We start from the raw sequence: 18460 nt of genomic DNA, 5'->3' as shown, positions 1-18460 counted from the left end.
GTCACCAACAGTTCATCTCTCTCTGTCTCTAGCTGCCTCTGACTGTGTCTATGTCTAGTTCTCTGTGCCCTACCTTCCTTCTTTTCTGCTCTCCCTCTTCCTCTCTTTCCCTCTGTCTCTCTTCTTCGTTCTTTTTCTCTTACCCCTAATCATCTATGTGACTGCCTTATTCTCTGTGAACTGATTTCTCTGAAGGCCTCTTCATTACTACTTGATAGTAACTTCATTACTCCATACAGGGTGACATGTTAGCCCTGTCTCCATAGCCTTGGCATTCATGCTTTTGAGTTGACATGGTGCAAACTCGAACCCAACTCTGCAGAACCTCACAACTCTTCTTAGATCTTACTCAGTGTGATCAGGGGTCTCTATCAGTTGTGGCCAGGATGATGGGGCAGGACCTCACAGAAATATACAGTATGCACACAACCTTGCACAACCATTTGTGGAAGCTTTGAGAATGGGGGCACCAGGTAAAAAATAGGGGCTTTGAAATCATTCCCAAGAAGTAGCTGTGGACTAGGTCGATTCTACTAACATTTTAACCACTATATTTCTTCTCTGTGGAGCAACTCATCCTTCAAGATTGTCTTGCCCAGCGTAATCCAGTATTACAGGCACAGCTGCAGATGACTGCTCCTCAGTCTCCATTACAGTCTGGTCATTGTAATCATCCTGCCAGAATGACCTCCTCTGGGTTTACTGGCACATATACTACCATCATGCCAATAACAACAGGAAAAAAGTCAATAAAAGTAAAAATGATGTTGACTTAGAGGTAGAGAAGAAACCTAGAAAACAGGATCACATACTGGTCACTAGTCTGCCCCGAAATAAATGTCTTGAGTCTGTTTCTTGACCCTCTTGACAGTAGAATAAGTTCCCAAATCATGCCTAACAGTCCTAGGATCTGTCCACTAGAAGGATTTCCTTTTACCATTGTCCCCTTCAGGCCTCCTCTCTCCACTTTAGTAAGTGTTGTCTGGTGCCAGCATCCTTTCTACTTGAGTTCAAGCCTCCAAAAGAGACCAGGACTAAACACCATGTTGATTTGAGTTGGCATAGGTACTTACTCAAGACTAAGGTTCTGATGATAACTACCCCAGAATTTTAGAGAGTTTTCAATCACCGTCTTTCTTGAGTACATCCTTGACTGAAAGTCAATGCTAGGAATTTCTGTGTGGGTAAGTTTGCTTCTTTAATTACCAGGCTACCTAATGACCATTTCCTCAGGATTTTTGTTAGTTTGGCTCCTCTTAGACCCATTGTTCTTAATGGCCCGGTCCTCAAGAGAATAAAGGAGGAAAAGTGGAAAAGGTTTTGCAAAACAGGAAGCACTTCCACCTTAGTCTACCCCTAAAAATCCCTCCCCTCCAGTCTAAGGAAGTGATTTACTAAGGGGTGGGAGCTAGCAGGGGTGATAGTAATCAATATGTTTATCCTGAGGAAAAGGGCTGGGTTTCCAGCTACTACTGGATAGCCTTTCAATTGCTAGGCTCCTGAGCCCTGAGCTTTTCCAAATTCATGAATGGTACCTGGACCTCGTCTTCAACAATCTCATTAGAAAAGACTTACCTTTATGAAACAGATACGTAATTTCTGCTTTTCCCTATCTGCTTTTAGCCAACTGGGTATAGAAAACTTTTTGCCACTGCATTTTAATCATGTCCATAGGGAATTAATCCTACATTTTGACATTTGACAACTTTTAAATCTAAGCTTGGCCTTTAGTGACATGTGGTTTGGGTCCCAAGAAATTTTAGACAATTGTTTAGCTATTTTGCCAACTCTTACCTCCATACTACCCAGTTTTCCATGGCATAAGGAATCCTTTCTGTCACTCCTGCCTTTATCCCTCTGCCTTGACTCCATAGCTAGTTCTTCATTTTCACTCAGAGTCTGTGACTTGCAATCCCATTGCTGGCACTAATTTCTGTTTTAGGGATTTGTTGTTTTCAAGAAACAGAAACCCAACTCTAACTTACATAAAGGTTGTTATAAAGAATATAATTCAGGGGTGCCTGATGGCTCAGTTGGTTAAGCACCCGACTCTTGATTTCTGCTCAGGTCATGATCTCATAGTTCATGAGTTTGAGCCCCTTTATAGGGCTCCACGTGGAGCCTTCCTGGGATTCTCTCTCTGCCCCATACCCCCCCCCCCCCAAATAAATAAAATTTTCAAAAAAGAAAATAAAAGAATGTAATTCAGGGCACCTGGGTGGCTCAGTCGGTTGAGCATCCGACTTCGGGCTCAGGTCATGATCTCACAGTTTATGAGTTCGAGCCCCGCGTCAGGCTCTGTGCTGACAGCTCAGGGCCTGGAGCCTGCTTTGGATTCTGTGTCTCCCTCTCTCTCTGCCCCTAACCCACTCACATTCTGTCTCTGTCTCTCTCAAAAATAAATAAACATTAAAAAAAATAATGTAATTCAAATTGCAGGAAGTTCAGCCAGGTTTTGTCACTCTGTCACACTGAGCCATGTCGTCTGGATTCTGAATATATGCCCCATTCTGCTTATAGCTTGACTTCTCTGAAAATGTCTTCTTTTCTCCTTCTTTGCAATTTAGTTTTGTGTAAGACTTTGGGGTCTGTGTGCTGCTAGCTCTCACCTATCTCTTTGGCTCCAGTGTCCCGTGTTTATTACAATTCAAAATATGAAAAAGGAGTAATTTGTATTCAAAACTGTCTACCCCTGGACCAATTATCTGTGGCCTGAGAGGATATTCAAGAACAAAAAAAGCCACATGACCTAGCCCTTTGGGGGAATAAGTGGCACTTCCACCAAAGAAAGCATAGGCCAAAACTCTGCCCCTGTGATCAGATTGATGGAACAGTTGGCCTTTACAAAGTTTTTAGTTTGTATCTAAGTAAGTATCTAAGAAATACTTTTCTCCCCCATGACTTTATCTGAAAATGTTTTATGATCTTTTAACCCTAGAGATATCACATGAGTCCATTAAACAAAATTTTAGCTTTGGGTTTCTTTTTTGAGCAGTGCTAACTTTATAAAGATTGATATTTCATGACTTTTAGTCTCTTAATATTCTCCAAGAGATAAAAAGAAAATTTACTTTTTAAAAATAGAATAAAACTCATATTTTTCAATTCCCATAGAGGTCCACTGGACCCTTCTATAACTCTAAGATACATTACGGGATCTCTGATTTAATTTTTCCTACATCTTTTGAAATATTTTATTTCATCATCCCAGCAACTATTTAATTATTACTAATCAACTATTTGCAACTGTGCTTTAAAAGACTAAAATAGTAAGGAAATGGAATGATGATGGAAACACCTAGAAGAATGTAATAGTATATATAACAGTAAAATAAGTGAGGATCCTTCTGTTTTCACATAACATTGCCCAAAGTATTGCATTATCTTTTAAGAAGATACAAGGGTCTAGAGAGGCACCATCTTTAGAGTTTTTTTTTTTTAAGGCTTTCAATGATGATTACAGTTAATAGTTTAGATTTCTTTGTTTTTACTATAATGACAAGTAGAAGGAAATTAACAGAATTTCCACAATTATTAAAGGAATCAGAAGGTAAATGCAAAGAGACAGAGGGCAGTGCTCTGGATCCTAATGATGTTGATGAAATTGAAAACATAAGCAAAATCTCAGATCATGAGTCTTCAGACTGTGTAATTCAAAGTCTGTTTTCTCAAATTCAAGAATGAATGAGTGAACCATATATTTCTAAGCACAATTAGAATATCAGGTATTTTCATCCACTTATTCAATAGTCATCATGCAAATTTTATAAGGACCTGGACCATCTAATTTTGCTAAATGGGTGGTGTGGTTGTATTTTTTCACTTTTTATGTTTATTCACCAAAATTTACTTGATATAGTTCCTAAGTTGTAAAGTGCTGAAGACAGCATTTTTGTATATACAAAGGTAATTGAAAGGATATAAACGATGTGGAAATGAAAAAATTACTGGACTGTTCATTCTAATTGATGCTTATAAATCTAAAAAAATTTTAATTTTCCAATTAATTTTCCAATAATTGCCATCCTTCAATAAAATCATATCATCAAAGTTTTTTTTTTAAGTTTTGTATTTTCACGATACAAGTGCAAAAGAACCATAAGTAATGATAAACTAGAACCTAATAGAACTGTATTTGAAATCTAGAGTTACTATTTACAAGATGGATATGTTCCAGGTTCGTGCCTGGCAAGTGATGAGCAGGTGGTCACATTCAACTGACATAGATCTATCTACCTTTAAAATATGTGTGTGTGTGTGTGTGTGTGTGTGTGTGTGTACATCTTCAAAGCCAAAATATATGGAATAAAAATTGTGTTTATCATGCTTAAATTCTTATTAAAGTTTCTAATTGAACTACCCCTTTACACTTCATAAATTATTAATAAAATGACTTAAATACATATTATAATTATTTTATTTTAAAGATTCACTGGACCCAGATGGTAAATGGCAATGACTATTTTTCCTGGTATATTAAAAGTTAAGATGCAGTTTTAAAATCTGAAGATCTTTGTAAAATTCACATATGCCTAATATTAATTTTTTATAACAATACCAAAGTAAAAAAAAATCATACATAAGCAAGCTAAAATTACTTTCAAATATTTAATTTTTAAAAATGGTTCTAAGAAATTTAAAGACATGTGAGGTCATCTCCCTACACACTTCCTCTAGGAAACTTTAGTCAAAAGGAATGAATAAAAATGTGAGAAAAATCCCTGGATTACAAAATGTTCACATGCTTCTGCTTTTTAAGAAAGTAAAAATTTAAGTAGCTGGCAAACTGCTTTCCCTGTGTAAAAAGTTGGGATCGTTTCAAAAACAAACCATCCTTGTAGGACAAAATGCTTCAAATGTTCTTACTTGCCTCTTATAACTTGCAGCTCTTGGTAAGCACAAAACTGTCTGAGGAATTTATTACCATGACTACTATTTTCTTTAGTCCATTTAGACTATTTTCATCGTCTTTAAATGGCCTTTCTAGGATGACCTTTTTCTATACTACTATGAAATAGAATACAAATTTTTTCCAAGTTATCTCAAAATTAAAAGCTTGAATACTGATATAACTTTAGATTATCAAACAGGGTTAATAATAGATTTTGCCATGTGAAATTAGTTTCTTAAAAGTATGAACTATTAGGACACCTGGGTGCCTCAATCGGTTGAGCTCAGGTCATGATTTCATGGCAGATGTGGGATTGGGCCCTGAGTCGGGCTCTGCGCTGGGTGTGGAGCCCGCTTGAGATTCTCAATCTCTCTCTCTCTGCCCCTCTCCTGCTTGCTCTCTTTAAAAATAAATAAATAAAAATAAAAGTATGAACTATTTCAAACATATAAGAGTACAGACAATAATATATCAGACAACTGTTAATAGATGTTAACACTTGCCATACATATTTCAAGTTTTTATTTTTAAAGGAAAAGACCAAGTACAGATATAGCAAAACCCAGTTGCTCCTCCCTCCCTTTCCTCCTCCCTCTCCACCCCTCTCTGTCTCTCTCCTCAGAGGGAACCTATATCCTAAAGTTCCTATGAATCATTCCTTTGCATTTTTTTACTATTTTTTTAATATATTAACATTAATCGTATCATGCTTGGTACTCGCTACTTTTCACTGAACATTGTTTTTGAGTTTTACCACATTGATCTTTATAGCTATGCTTTATCTATTTTAACTGCTATTTAACATTTCAAATGTATAAATAAACTAAATCATGTCCTTCATTTGAGGGACCTCATGAGGGACACCTAAAATTGTTTCTACTCTTTTTATTTCTTGCATGGTACCCTGAACTATGCGAGGCAGACTCTGGATTGGTAGGTTTTCCATGCACATAGCTTCCAACCTTGGAAAACAAGCCACCCCAGAGATTTACTAGAATGTTATTTTGAAAAAGGGATGTTGTGGGAGGGGGTGGGATAGGCTAAATGGGTAAGGGGCATTAAGGAATCTACTCCTGAAATCATTGTTTCACTATATGCTAACTAATTTGGATGTAAATTTTTAAAAAATAAAAAATAAAATTTTTAAAAAAAGGATGCAAATTACTTATAAATAAAAATCTTACTGACAGAGCTAGATATATACCTAGTGGTAGGTGGAAAAGTATAACCAAGCATAAAACGTATGTTCATTTTTAACTGTGACAATTCTGTTTCTTTCCTGTATCTCAGCTGATTTAAACATTTAGGGCTTAATAGCATGGGAAGTATGCTTTGAAATTCACTATTGCTAAAGAACTTTAGCCTTCATGTGGCAGCCTATTAAATAGCTGCTATTCACTGCCTTTTTCTTTTTTCCTTGCTCTTGGAATTCTGATCTCAATAGAAAGACAAGCATAGATGAACTCTCATGCCAATTAACAAATCTGGAGAAAAAAATATGACTGATGCTTGAAAAGTTCTGGTCTCTGACCTTTATTTGCCTTTATAAGGTAAAGTTAGAAAAAGGGAATTGAAAGGGCATTCTGTTAACCTTAGTCTGTTGCCTGAAACTATCAGTCCAATGTACCATCATGGTAAAAACCACAACAAAAAAAGAATTATGGAAAATTTATTTATTCATTTAAAATCTATTGAATAACAAGTACTATAATGGGGCTGGGTATATGTTGATACATAAAACAGATGGAATCTGCCCTCAAGCCTTAACCAGTGTATGCCCTTATCCACAGCAGTGACAACAGCCCCAGTCGCTCCTTTTCAACAAAACCAGGAACAACTGGAAATGCCCAAGAAGCACAACTAACATAATCAAGAGAATGTATGAATGAAAATAACCAGAAAAGCTAATAAACAAGCTATTAGAGTTTGTGTATCCACTATGCTACTTTTTGTATACAAATTACAGAAAACTTCTACTTAACTGGCTTGAACAATAAGAGGGTTTATTATCACACATAAAAAAAAGTCCCAGGCTGGTTAATTCACTAGTTCAGTAACTGTCACTGAAGACCCAGATTTTTCCCATCTTTCTGTTATCACCTCCAAGCTTTCATGATGGCAAGATGGCTGCCACACTTCCAAGTGACACATCTTCTGCTATAGGACAGCAGAAGCAGCAATGTGGGACAATGTCAGCATTTCTTCCAGGTGTCTCTTTTCTTATGAGACATCCTCTTACATCTCATTGGCCAGAACTGTATTACATGTGCCTTCTTAAACCAATCACTGGCAAGGGGAATTACATTTCCACACCTGGCTTAGACTACCTTAGTTCAATTAAAAATATTGAGCACCCACATGCCAAATGTTTTCTCCTTTTAACTGAAAAAACAAATACAAACAAACCAAATAGAGGACAAGTATTGTGCATAGCTCAGGAATATGCAGACAGTGAAACAGATGTGAAATTTAAATCTCTGTGTTAATAAATTGATCGACTAATTTGTTTCTAATGTTTCCATCTGACCACACTAGCTATCTGCTACTGGGAGACAAAATCAATGTTGGGAGGTGCCTATTCCCCCAATAAAAGTCTTCTGATGATTCCTGGCTCTCAGCAAAATAACTACAAATCTGAAATTTCAAATGGGAAATATAATAGAAATTAGTCATCACTCAATATTCAAACTCGTGCTCATTTCAATGAAATACCATTACTGAAAGAACACTATCTTCTTTCAAGAAACACAAGTACATCCCTGACTGTTTCATATTTTGCCAATAGTCAAATTTAATGTTTTGTGTTGATGATTAGGAGGAATTCTTCTTGGATTAAATAATACTGGTGACAATAGGGAAATAATCCCTTGAATTTGTAGAGTACTTTATGCTTTCAAAGTGCTTTCTCATATGTTAATCTGAATTATATCTCATTCTTACTCTAGGAAGGGGTAAACAGCTGCACTGAATCCTCATTTTTTAAATGTGAGAACTGGGACATGTCAAAAGTTAAAAGATTTGCCCAAAGACTTCACAGCTAAGTAGTTAAATAATCAGGATTAAAACCAAATTACTTCATTCCTAATTCAATGCTTTTGGAGCTATTTAACAAACTCTCAGGTAACTTAAAATTATTTGATGCTGTAAAAACCTATTTTAAAAACTGTTTAAAAAGTTAGAATCTCTCTTGTGAGTACATTATAACATCTTTTAGATCTTATCTTCTCCAACCCAGACCCAGTTGTTAGATCCCTGAAATCTAAGGCTCTTAGATGTATGTTCCTTTTTTCAAATGTTCCTATCACCTCTCCTATTAGAAACTGCCACATATTTCATATAAACTGAAAATCCAACAAACCTGGACACTTGTGTGACTTTAAATTCTATTTATACCCTGATTCTGAAAGAGCCAAAGTCAAACTTAAAACGAATGAGTTTACAAAGAAAAAAAAAAAAAAAGACAGAAAGAAAGAACAAGATTACCCAGAATGAGACCCTCAATGACAAACTTGAGAAAAATCTCACTAGAAGGGACCTTAAAAGGGAACTTGTGTAGGAAAAATAATTCTTCTTACTTTCCTGAATTTCAGGAGAATTAAAAAACGAAGAAATATTTTAAATCTGTCACTCTTACCTCAATCTTTGAAAAGTGACAGGTGATAGGGAACCAAACAAAGCAACAGGCTTAAAGAAAGGTATTTTCTCACTAAAACTAGAAGGAGCAAAAATTTCCCAAAAAGGACTGTGACAAGCCATTTCTCTTTGGGAATGTTGATCTAAATGGAGATTGTGGAGTGCACAAAATATTTATCTCCTCTCCTGACCACATTTCTATATCCAGTGGTCCACTTGAAGTCACTGCTCAGATGTCTTGAGTTTTATCAAACTTACCACTTCCTAAATAGACTCCTGATACTGTCCTCTGGCCTGCTCTACTTCTATCTTTCCAATCTCAGTGGATAGCAGCTCCCTTCTTTTCAGGCCCTCAGACTGAAACCTACCTTTCTGGGGTGCCTGGGTGGCTCAGGTCATGATCTCACAGGTGGTGAGTCCCAGCCCTGCATCTGGCCCTGTGCTGACAGCTCAGAGCCTGGAGCCTGCTTGGGATTGTGTCTCCTCTCCGCTCCTCCCCTACCACTGTCTCTCAAAAATAAATAAATGTTAAAAAAAATTAAAATAAAAGAAAACTACCTTCCATCCTTTAACTCCTATCTTTCAAATATTCGGTTTGTTAGGAAACTCTGTTGTCTCTTCAAAATATATTCAAAATCCAATGATTTCTCTTTACTACTTCCTATCCCCTCAGTTTGAGCCACCATTGTAGTATTCTCCTAGATTACTGCAAAATCCTCCTGGGGTCTCCCTGCTTCTGCCCTTGTCCCTCTGTTCTCTATTTTCAACACAGCAGCCAGAGTAATCCTTTAAAATAATAAGTCATAAGTCAGGGTGCCTGGGGGGCTCAGTTGGCTAAGCGTCATACTCTTGATTTTGGCTAATGTCATGATCTCACAGTTCGTGGGTTTGAGTCCCACATGGGCTCTGTGTTGATGGCGTAGAGCCTGCTTGGGATTCTCTCTCTACCCCTCCCACGCTCACACTCTCTGTCTCTCAAAATAAATAAACATCTAAAAACGAGAGAGAGGAGAGAGAGAGAAATAACAAGTCAGTTCATGTCCCTTCTTTGCTGACGTGGATCTTTACATAGTTCACTCAAGAAAGGTAACAAAATCTGTCCAAAGGCCTACAAGCCCTCCATGTTCTGCCTGGCCCCTTCTTTCTCATCTCCTCATTACTCCTCAGCCTCTTGCTGCTGGGAATGCACCTGCCATACTCCCACCTCTCGGCATGGTACACTCTTCCCCTAGACTGCTGTCTCACATCCCCTTCAGATCTTTGCTCAAATCTCACTCTTAATGTGGGGGTAGGACTGGAGGGGATATGTGTGCCAGAAAAACTATAAGGTACAAGTAAAATTTGAATTTCAGATAAGCAATGAATAGCATCTTAGTTTAAGTCTGTCCCAAATACTGAATGGGACACATGTATATTTTAAAAATTATTCATCGTTTATCTCAAATTTGCATTTAATTGGACATCCTGCTTTTTGTTTTTGTTTTTGTTTTCTAAAACTGGCAATCCTACCATGGGTTCTACCCTGACCTAAATATATCATGTCTTCCCTCTACCCCCAGACTTCAGATACCATCTCACCTGCTTTATTTTTTTTCTTTCTTCACAGCACTCAGTTTCCTCTAACCAAGCACATAATTTAGTTAAATAGCACATTTACTGTCTGTATCCCTCCTCTGGAAAACTTTTCCATGTAAGAAATTCAAAGATAAAAGGAAAATTTAACTTGTGGTTAAAGAATTTCATTTTTCAGCCTATTTCTTTTCCACTGTTTTGAAGAGTTGAAAGTTTTTCATGAAAACAGGGAAACTAGGCACTTCTCTCTCTCCACTCTTACTATTCTTACATATCTAATACATATGCACATGTTAATGTAACTGATTTCCATTTAAAACTAACCATTTGCTACAACTGAAGAACTTTGCCCTCCAAAAAATACGCGAGATACATAACACGAGACAAAATAAAAAATTACCATGTTGGGGGTGGGGGGAATTACCTTTAACAGAAGACCATCTGTTGAATTCTATAGTTCGACAAAAGGTATAGAATATGTAACCACTTTGTTGATCCATTCATTTATGTATTCATTCAACACACTGTCCTTGTTTAGCCACCTTGTGCGGAGCACTGTGTCTGGCATGGGGCGGGGGGAGAGTGGGAGTGATATCCTTGAGAGGGAAGAAGCACCCAAGTCCAAAGGGCCTGGTAAATCAGCTTAAAGAGCCAGTGGGAGGAGCAGGGGGATGGCCCCATCAGACGTGCACATTAGAAAAATTATTCCAGCTTCTGGCTGCACTGTGGAGAAGAGATTACTATGCTTAGGTACATTACATTTGATTAAGAACTTATTATTATAAACAGGGTCTTAACCTTAACCTCTGGGCCTCAAAGTAAAAATTTCAGAAAAGGGCCCCCTTTGAAGAAACCACAGATCTGTTTTAAGTATCTTATTATGTTCTGTTTAAATGTAGTTTTTAAAATTACTATATGTATAGCAAACATATGCAATTTCATTCAATTCTGTGAATTTCTACTAATGAATGGAGAAAAAGGAAGAGCTGGTATGAACTAACAATTGTGAGTACTTCCTCAAAACACACAAAGGATGAAGGCCTTCTCGTGCATTATTTCATTTAATCTTTACAATATGCTGAGAGGTTATTGTGTTATTATCCCTATTTGCAGATAAGGGATTTGAGACTCAAAAAGGTGAGTCCTGCCCTCTGTAAAAGGCAGGGTTGGTTAACCTGCCCTCATGCTTTCTCAAGCCCACATTCTTGCCCCTAACAAGAGTGCAAATTTATTTACAGTACAGCTAAGTTAGGCAGCAGATGGGTAGGGTAAAGGCTGAGGCAACCTTAAATAAAAATAGAATAAAGACAGAAAATGGTCAGCTAGAGCAAAGGCAAAAAAATAACTGAAAAAATAAAATTATGAGTAATTACCCTTTTTTGGTAAGAGCAAAAAAAGGCAATTTGCTTCTCAAATGAAGAGATATAGAGCTATAAAGATTATCAACTTTGCATAGTTTGGAATACCACAAGTACAACCACAAACACACTTTCTACTGAACTACAAAATTCAAGAGATGGCCTTTTTGCTGAGGTGCCAATATTAAAGATAAAATGCTATAGAAAAGAAATCCACTTATTAACTTATGTAATTTAACCGCTCTCATCGGGCCTGGTATTTGTCATTGGCCGAGCAGGCTTGATCAGCATGCAGACCCATGAAAGCCAGCTACTTTCAGTAGATTTGGTCCTCTGGCAGAGTAACATTCCTTGCTGAAGGGAACAGGGGGTCTCCTGTCCCCCAAAAAACTTTCATCCAGGTCTGTGCCAAAAATTCTAGAATACAAACTGTTTTTGGAGAGAGATCCAGTCACTCTGAAGCATCGCTTCATGCCTTTTCAAAGACACAGGGCTATCCAGGGCCAGTTGGACAGTCAATGGTCACTCACATAGTGAGATTTGAGGGACACAAGCAATGTCTCCTTTCTGAAACTAGCCTCTCTACTGGTAGAGATCTCAGATTAATGTGCATGGCCATTGGATTAATCAGCCAAACACCTACCAAAAACTACAGGGAGTGGAACACAGATTTGGCACAATTCGACAGGCAGGATACAAGGAGAGAATGTTGGCCCAGGTAATATATCTCAAAGAGAAGGCTAGCTAGCCAGGAAACAGATGAATCTGTTGAGGTAAAGAGGACAAGATCTGTATATCTGACATACAGTGGGTTGTTATGTCTGATGTGGAAATATTGGGGTTCAGAGCAAATGGTCAAGAAAGAATTCTTGAGAGGTCTTTGGTGCAAAGGGTGGTTTTATTAAAGCAGGGGGACAGGATCCGTGGGCAGAAAGAGCTATACTGGGGTTGACAGGTGACTAATTCTACACTTTCAAGTTGGAAGGGGGTTGGGGACAGCACAACCCAAGATATTTTAGAAACAGGTTTCCAGAACCCTGAGGGGGGCTAGCTGTTGTTAGGAATAGGTGATTTATTACTGCTTAGTAAACAGTCATGAGACCCTTCACATGTATATCAGTGGGCCATATGCTTGGAGGATGATTGCTAACACATATCTTGGGAGGATAGAGATAAAGGAAGTTTCCAAAGGAATTTCTATGTTAAAAGTAGACTCACAGGATCCTGGGAGGGTCAGGATAATGTTAAGCTACAATTGCCTTTTGCCCTTGGCAAAGTGTCAACATGGAGGCAGCTGAGCTCCCAGAGGAAGGTCACTCTGCCTGTTTCAAGGACTTGTCAATAGTCTGTAAGTTGTAAGGAAAATTTTTTTTTCCATTTGCCTTTGTTCCCCACATCAGTGTCCACAGTCACTATTCATTGGTTGTTGAATAATTGTTACAGTGTTATGGGAAGTAGGGATGAGGGGTCAGCCCTCACACTAATACCTATTTTTTTTTAATTTTTTTTTTCAACGTTTATTTATTTTTTGGGACAGAGAGAGACAGAGCATGAACGGCGGAGGGGCAGAGAGAGAGGGAGACACAGAATCGGAAACAGGCTCCAGGCTCTGAGCCATCAGCCCAGAGCCCGACGCGGGGCTCGAACTCATGGACCGCGAGATCGTGACCTGGCTGAAGTCGGACGCTTAACCGACTGCACCACCCAGGCGCCCCTACTAATACCTATTTAACAAGTTTTCCACTGCCTACATCTGAACAGGCAGAACACTGCTTAGTTGAATAAAGTGATGGTACAGTGAAAGTTACATATACATAATGTATGTATACATATATACATATAGTATATGTATTTGTGTGTGTATACCCTCTCCATGGGGCATCATGTGAACGATGTGTGACCTTTTCTCTTGTTAAAAAGAAACAACAGGTCCAAAATGGAATGAATTGTGCTAAGCTCCACATCAGCAAACCAAGACTTAATACCTAACTTAATTGCAGTATCAGTCCTTCCCAGGAATGAAATCTTAACTGGCCAGACTGGATTTCCTGGTCAGCACTAGTAAGGTAATTTGTCTGATAGACCCCTTTCACCTCCTAAAAGTGAACGAACTTGCCTGAAATAAGCCACTCTTTCCCCACTTCTGCCTATAAAAGGCTTCCATTTTGTGCAGCTCCTCAGGCTCCTTTCTCTTTGCCAGATGATATGCTGCTCAATTCATGAGTCATTGAATAAAGCCAATTAGATCTTCAACTTTACTCATTTGAAATTTTTTAATACTCTTCTAAATACTCCTAGATATGTTTGTGCCTTCCTACTTCTTACTAACAAAGAAGCAAAGAAAAAAGATGGAAGAGAAGGAGGGGGAGAGAGACAAGACCAAATTTAGTAATTCTCTTAGCCCCTGTCTGGCCTTTGTCCCTGGGGTGGACTTTATTGAGGAATATATTCTTTTTTTTCCCTGAGAAACTTAAAGTCTAACTGGCATCAGTCACCTGAAAATGGAAGTGGAAAGTCTTTGAAAATTCTGAGTCAATAAACCAATAGCCAGTACCCTGGAGGGAAGAGAAACATTCCCACTGCCAGAGTATTTTGCAGATAATTAAAGCAAAGACTGAATTGCAGCAGGATGATTTTAACATACCTGACACAGGGCTTGACTAGAACTCTCTCAGTGTCTCTTCCAGTGCAGTTATGCTATTAGCTTTCAGAATATCATATGTGGGGAAAACACTTTTCCTTGAGCTATTCCATTTTTCAATTACTAAAGAGCTTCGAGTTTAAAAGTTCACCAAAAAACCCATCATGTTCCCATCTCGGACATACCCCTTGTCTAATGGGTAGTAACGAGATCACCCTTTTCAGATACTATAGTCCACATTACTTTAACATCAGGCTGCCCTATTTCACACCTAGAATAGGCTATGCAATAAATCTATTTGATCTTTTCTTTATTGTCTGTCTTAGGAATAGATGCAGGATTTTCTTCTTTGCTATAGGAACAGATTTCTTCTTTGCTGTGTAGGAAGTGATTCACCTCTAGGAGGCTAATTTCTTACAGTTGAGTGCAGGATCTTAATAAATAAACCAAAAAGTGAAGTGCTATTTTGAACAGCCCTCACACCAGCAGGAAGAATCAGTGAATGAGGAACCATGGAAGACTGTTCACTTCATACCCATTCACTCCAAAATATTATTTGGATCAGCATTGGATATTTTTTAATAAATTATAAGTGATTCTTCTTTCTGTATTAATTAAGAACGTACACTACTCAAGTGTTTTAACTCCCCCAGTGCCAAGTTTAAGCCCTCCGGATTATTCCTGATGTATGAAGAGTTTTGAAAACATAACAATGGTAAGCAATAACCCAGGGTGCTTAGGAAATCAAGATGTGTGCAGATGCTGGTAAAAAAAAAATACAGAAAGATGGCAAATGGAAATTAGAAAGATTGCCAGACATATTGTGAGAACATACTAAAAATTTAAGGCTTTGAATATGCTAGATTTATATCACATCTCACTTTAGAAGAAAGTATGAAAGGGAGAAGGGTAGGAAAATTATGAAGGATGCAAAGCTTTTAAGATAAATACTCAAAACAAGTTACCATGAAACAAATGAAAAATAGTGACCAAAGATAGGGATGGAAAGAGAATAATATTTCTGTAGTGATTTTAAGTAGGTTTCCAGCACAAAAAGGCATTTTTTTTTTTTTTTTTTGTCCAAGCCAGTGACATCTGATGAGGTATCTTAGGCATGTGTATTAGTCAGAGTTCTCCAGAGAAACAGAGCCAATAGGATAAATAGACAGACAGGTAGGGACTTATTATGAGGGACTGGCTCACATGATTATGGAGACAGAAGTCCAGTGATCTGACATCTGCAAGCTAGAGACTTAGAAAAGTCGGTGGTGTAGTTCCATTCCAAACCTAAAACACTGAAACTCACGAGCTGTGAAGTCCAATGGCAGGAGAAGATGGATTTCCCAGCCCAAAAGAAAATAAATTTGCCTTTTCTCTATCTTTTATTATATTTAACTCAATAGAAAGGATGAGGCCACCATGCAATGATAAAGATGATCTCTACTGTCTACCAATATAAATGCTAATCTCTTTGAGAAACACCCTCACAGATACACCCAGAAATGATTTACCACTGGGGTGCCTGGGTGGCTCAGTCCGACTTCTGGCTCAGGTCATGATCTCGCAGTCTGTGAGTTTGAGCCCCGGGTTGGGCTCTGTGCTGACAGCTCAGAGCCTGGAGCCTGCTTCTGATTCTGTGTCTCCCTCTCTCTCTGCCCCTCCCCCGCTCATGCTCTGTCTCTCTCTCTGTCAAAAATAAAAATAAACATTAAAAAAAAAAAAGAAAAAAAAGAAAAAAAAAAGAAATGATTTACCAGTTATCTGGGCATACCTTAGCCCAGTCAAGTTGACACAGAATTAACCATCACAGTGTAACTATCAACTTACATCGCCGATCAGTCAAGCAATCAAATCATTTTCATGCCAACGTAATCTTCTCTTTCTGTAATACAGCCCTGCTTCTTCGTGTATAGGCTTTTCTCAGTTTGGAGAACTTATAGCCAACAGCTTCCTCCATAGGAATTCTGAAAGGATGGCCACTGGAATTTTCAGTTCAGATCCAGTAAACTGGAGGCTTCCCTGACAGGGGAGGGGGCAAGCAACATGTAGTGATATTGAAGTGTCTCATCTTTCCATAAACAGAGAGCCAGGACCCAAAATCTGTCCCTCAGGGCTCCCTAGTAATGATCTCCTGAACAGTCTCGTGGCTAGAAAAGTACTCTCAGTAAATTTTACTTTTATGGGAGAAGAACACCTCAAGAAAGCTAAATGTTTCAGATTTTGCCTAACTTTAGCCCAACATGCAAATGTTCTTCATCGATGGGTTTTTCATAGCAACGATATATAATTTAAGACTTTCTTGACAAATAACCAATAGAAAGGTTACATGGTGTTTCCTTTGACCTCTTTCAAGGTAAGCCCCTGCCCAAAGGTTCAGTGCTGACTTCTTTAAGTGAAATACATACTTTACTCTTGATAGCCAATGTTCACTTTCATCTAAGCAACTGGATTTTTAGTTTGAGTTATAAAGTGAAAAACAAATACAAGCTAATTTTCTGGAACAACCTTTCTGGGAAGGAACAAACCATATCAGAACAATCCCCTTTGTAGACCTCCTATTAAACTATGCTGTGTCACAGACAAAATACTCATAACCGGGAAAAGGAAGGTATTGTTTCAAATCTATTATGTACAAATCACCTAATTTTTCAAGGTTAATGAGAGTAATTTACCCATCTTTGGTTACTAAAGGGGCCATATATGATGAACAAAACTTAAGAGTTCATCCATTTTATTTTTGTTGTTGATTCACCTACAGTTGTTTGGCTTTTATGTCCGTGTAATTGATTTGTATAATTCTGTCCAAAGCAGATGGGCAACTGCTCATGACCACTTGCAAACCATTTAGATTAATTTTGTACTGATGTTTATTCAAGGCCAAATGGAGAGAACATAAAAGGTGTGATGTTCAACTTAGCATAACAATATCATGAAAAATCTATTTGGTCTCTGCAGTAAAATAGATTCTCTCTACCAATCAGTTTCATAAGTGCAAGTGAATTACTTCCGTCTGTGTTCCTGGACTAGCTCCCCAAATTAATTATGGCACAGTTCTCTAGTTCTATAATATACTTCAAACTTTCCAAGAGCATAATAAAAGGTCATTACCAATGCTACATGATATTAAATTTCACATTGAAGACTTACATTTCTCCTCACACCTTCGAACCAGAAGATAAAAAATTATAATCATCTGTTACAAACAAGTAAATAGATACATGCTTGTTAATCCAGAGAGCCATAGTCTACTTAAGTAATTCACAGACAGTACTGATTCCAATTTTTTTCAATGAATGGATTTTTCCTTACTTTAGTAATGTTGAACCTTGCAACTTTATAGTCCTGCTTTGCATTATAATTAGTACCACTGAAATATCACAATGTCTATTCAGAACCTTTCACTGTGTTGGTTTTTTTTTTTCTGGAAATAAACTATATAAATTTATATAGATATTTTTCTATGACATCTGGATACATTTAAACAAGTTTAAGGGGCGCCTGTGTGGCTCAGTCAGTTGAGTGTCTGACTTTGACTTAGGTCATGATCTCACGGTTTGTGGGTTCGAGCCCCACGTCAGGTTCTGTGCTGACAGCTCAGAGCCTGGAGCCTGCTTTGGATTCTGTGTCTCCCTCTGTCTGCCCCTCCCCTCTTGCACTCTGTCTCTTGCTCTGTCTCAAAAGTAAATAAACATTAAAAAAAATGCTTTGGAAGAACTGGAAGAGTGTTTTAATTTTTCACCTCAAGTGGTAATAACTCAGTCTATGAAAGAGACCAGAGATGTCAAGACACTTAAGATGTGTGCATAAAAAGGCCAAGCTAAGAGACTGGGAGAAAAAGTAAATGACCTCTAATCTTTTGGTAAAGATCATTGTGGCTGAGATCTGTTAGAGATTCACCAATACTATTTTATTTCTCTGGGCATAAGGGAAGACTACACTTTTCAGATTCCTTGCAGTTAGATAGGGACCATGCAAATAAATTCTGGTTAATGGAACGTGGGTAGAAGTGATGTAAGCCATGGATGTGATGTGAGTCATTTTCTGTGCTGGCATAACCCTCTTCTTACCAGATTGTCTCTGAGGTCAGTTCCTCTGGGGAAACTTAGGTCTACTTTATTTTATTTTTACAATTTTTTTTCTTTTATTTATTTATTTATTTATTATTTTTTTTAATATGAAATTTATAGTCAAATTGGTTTCCATACAACACACAGTGCTCATCCCAAAAGGTGCCCTCCTCAATACCCATTACCCACCCTCCCCTCCCTCCCACCCCCCATCAGCCCTCAGTTTGTTCTCAGTTTTTGAGAGTCTCTTATGCATTGGCTCTCTCCCTCTCTAACCTCTTCTGTTTTGTTTTGTTTT

The sequence above is a fragment of the Leopardus geoffroyi genome, chromosome B3, assembly GCF_018350155.1.
Source record: "Leopardus geoffroyi isolate Oge1 chromosome B3, O.geoffroyi_Oge1_pat1.0, whole genome shotgun sequence".
In the NCBI taxonomy this organism is placed as follows: Eukaryota; Metazoa; Chordata; class Mammalia; order Carnivora; family Felidae; genus Leopardus; species Leopardus geoffroyi.
Note: the sequence above shows the minus strand (reverse complement) of the source record.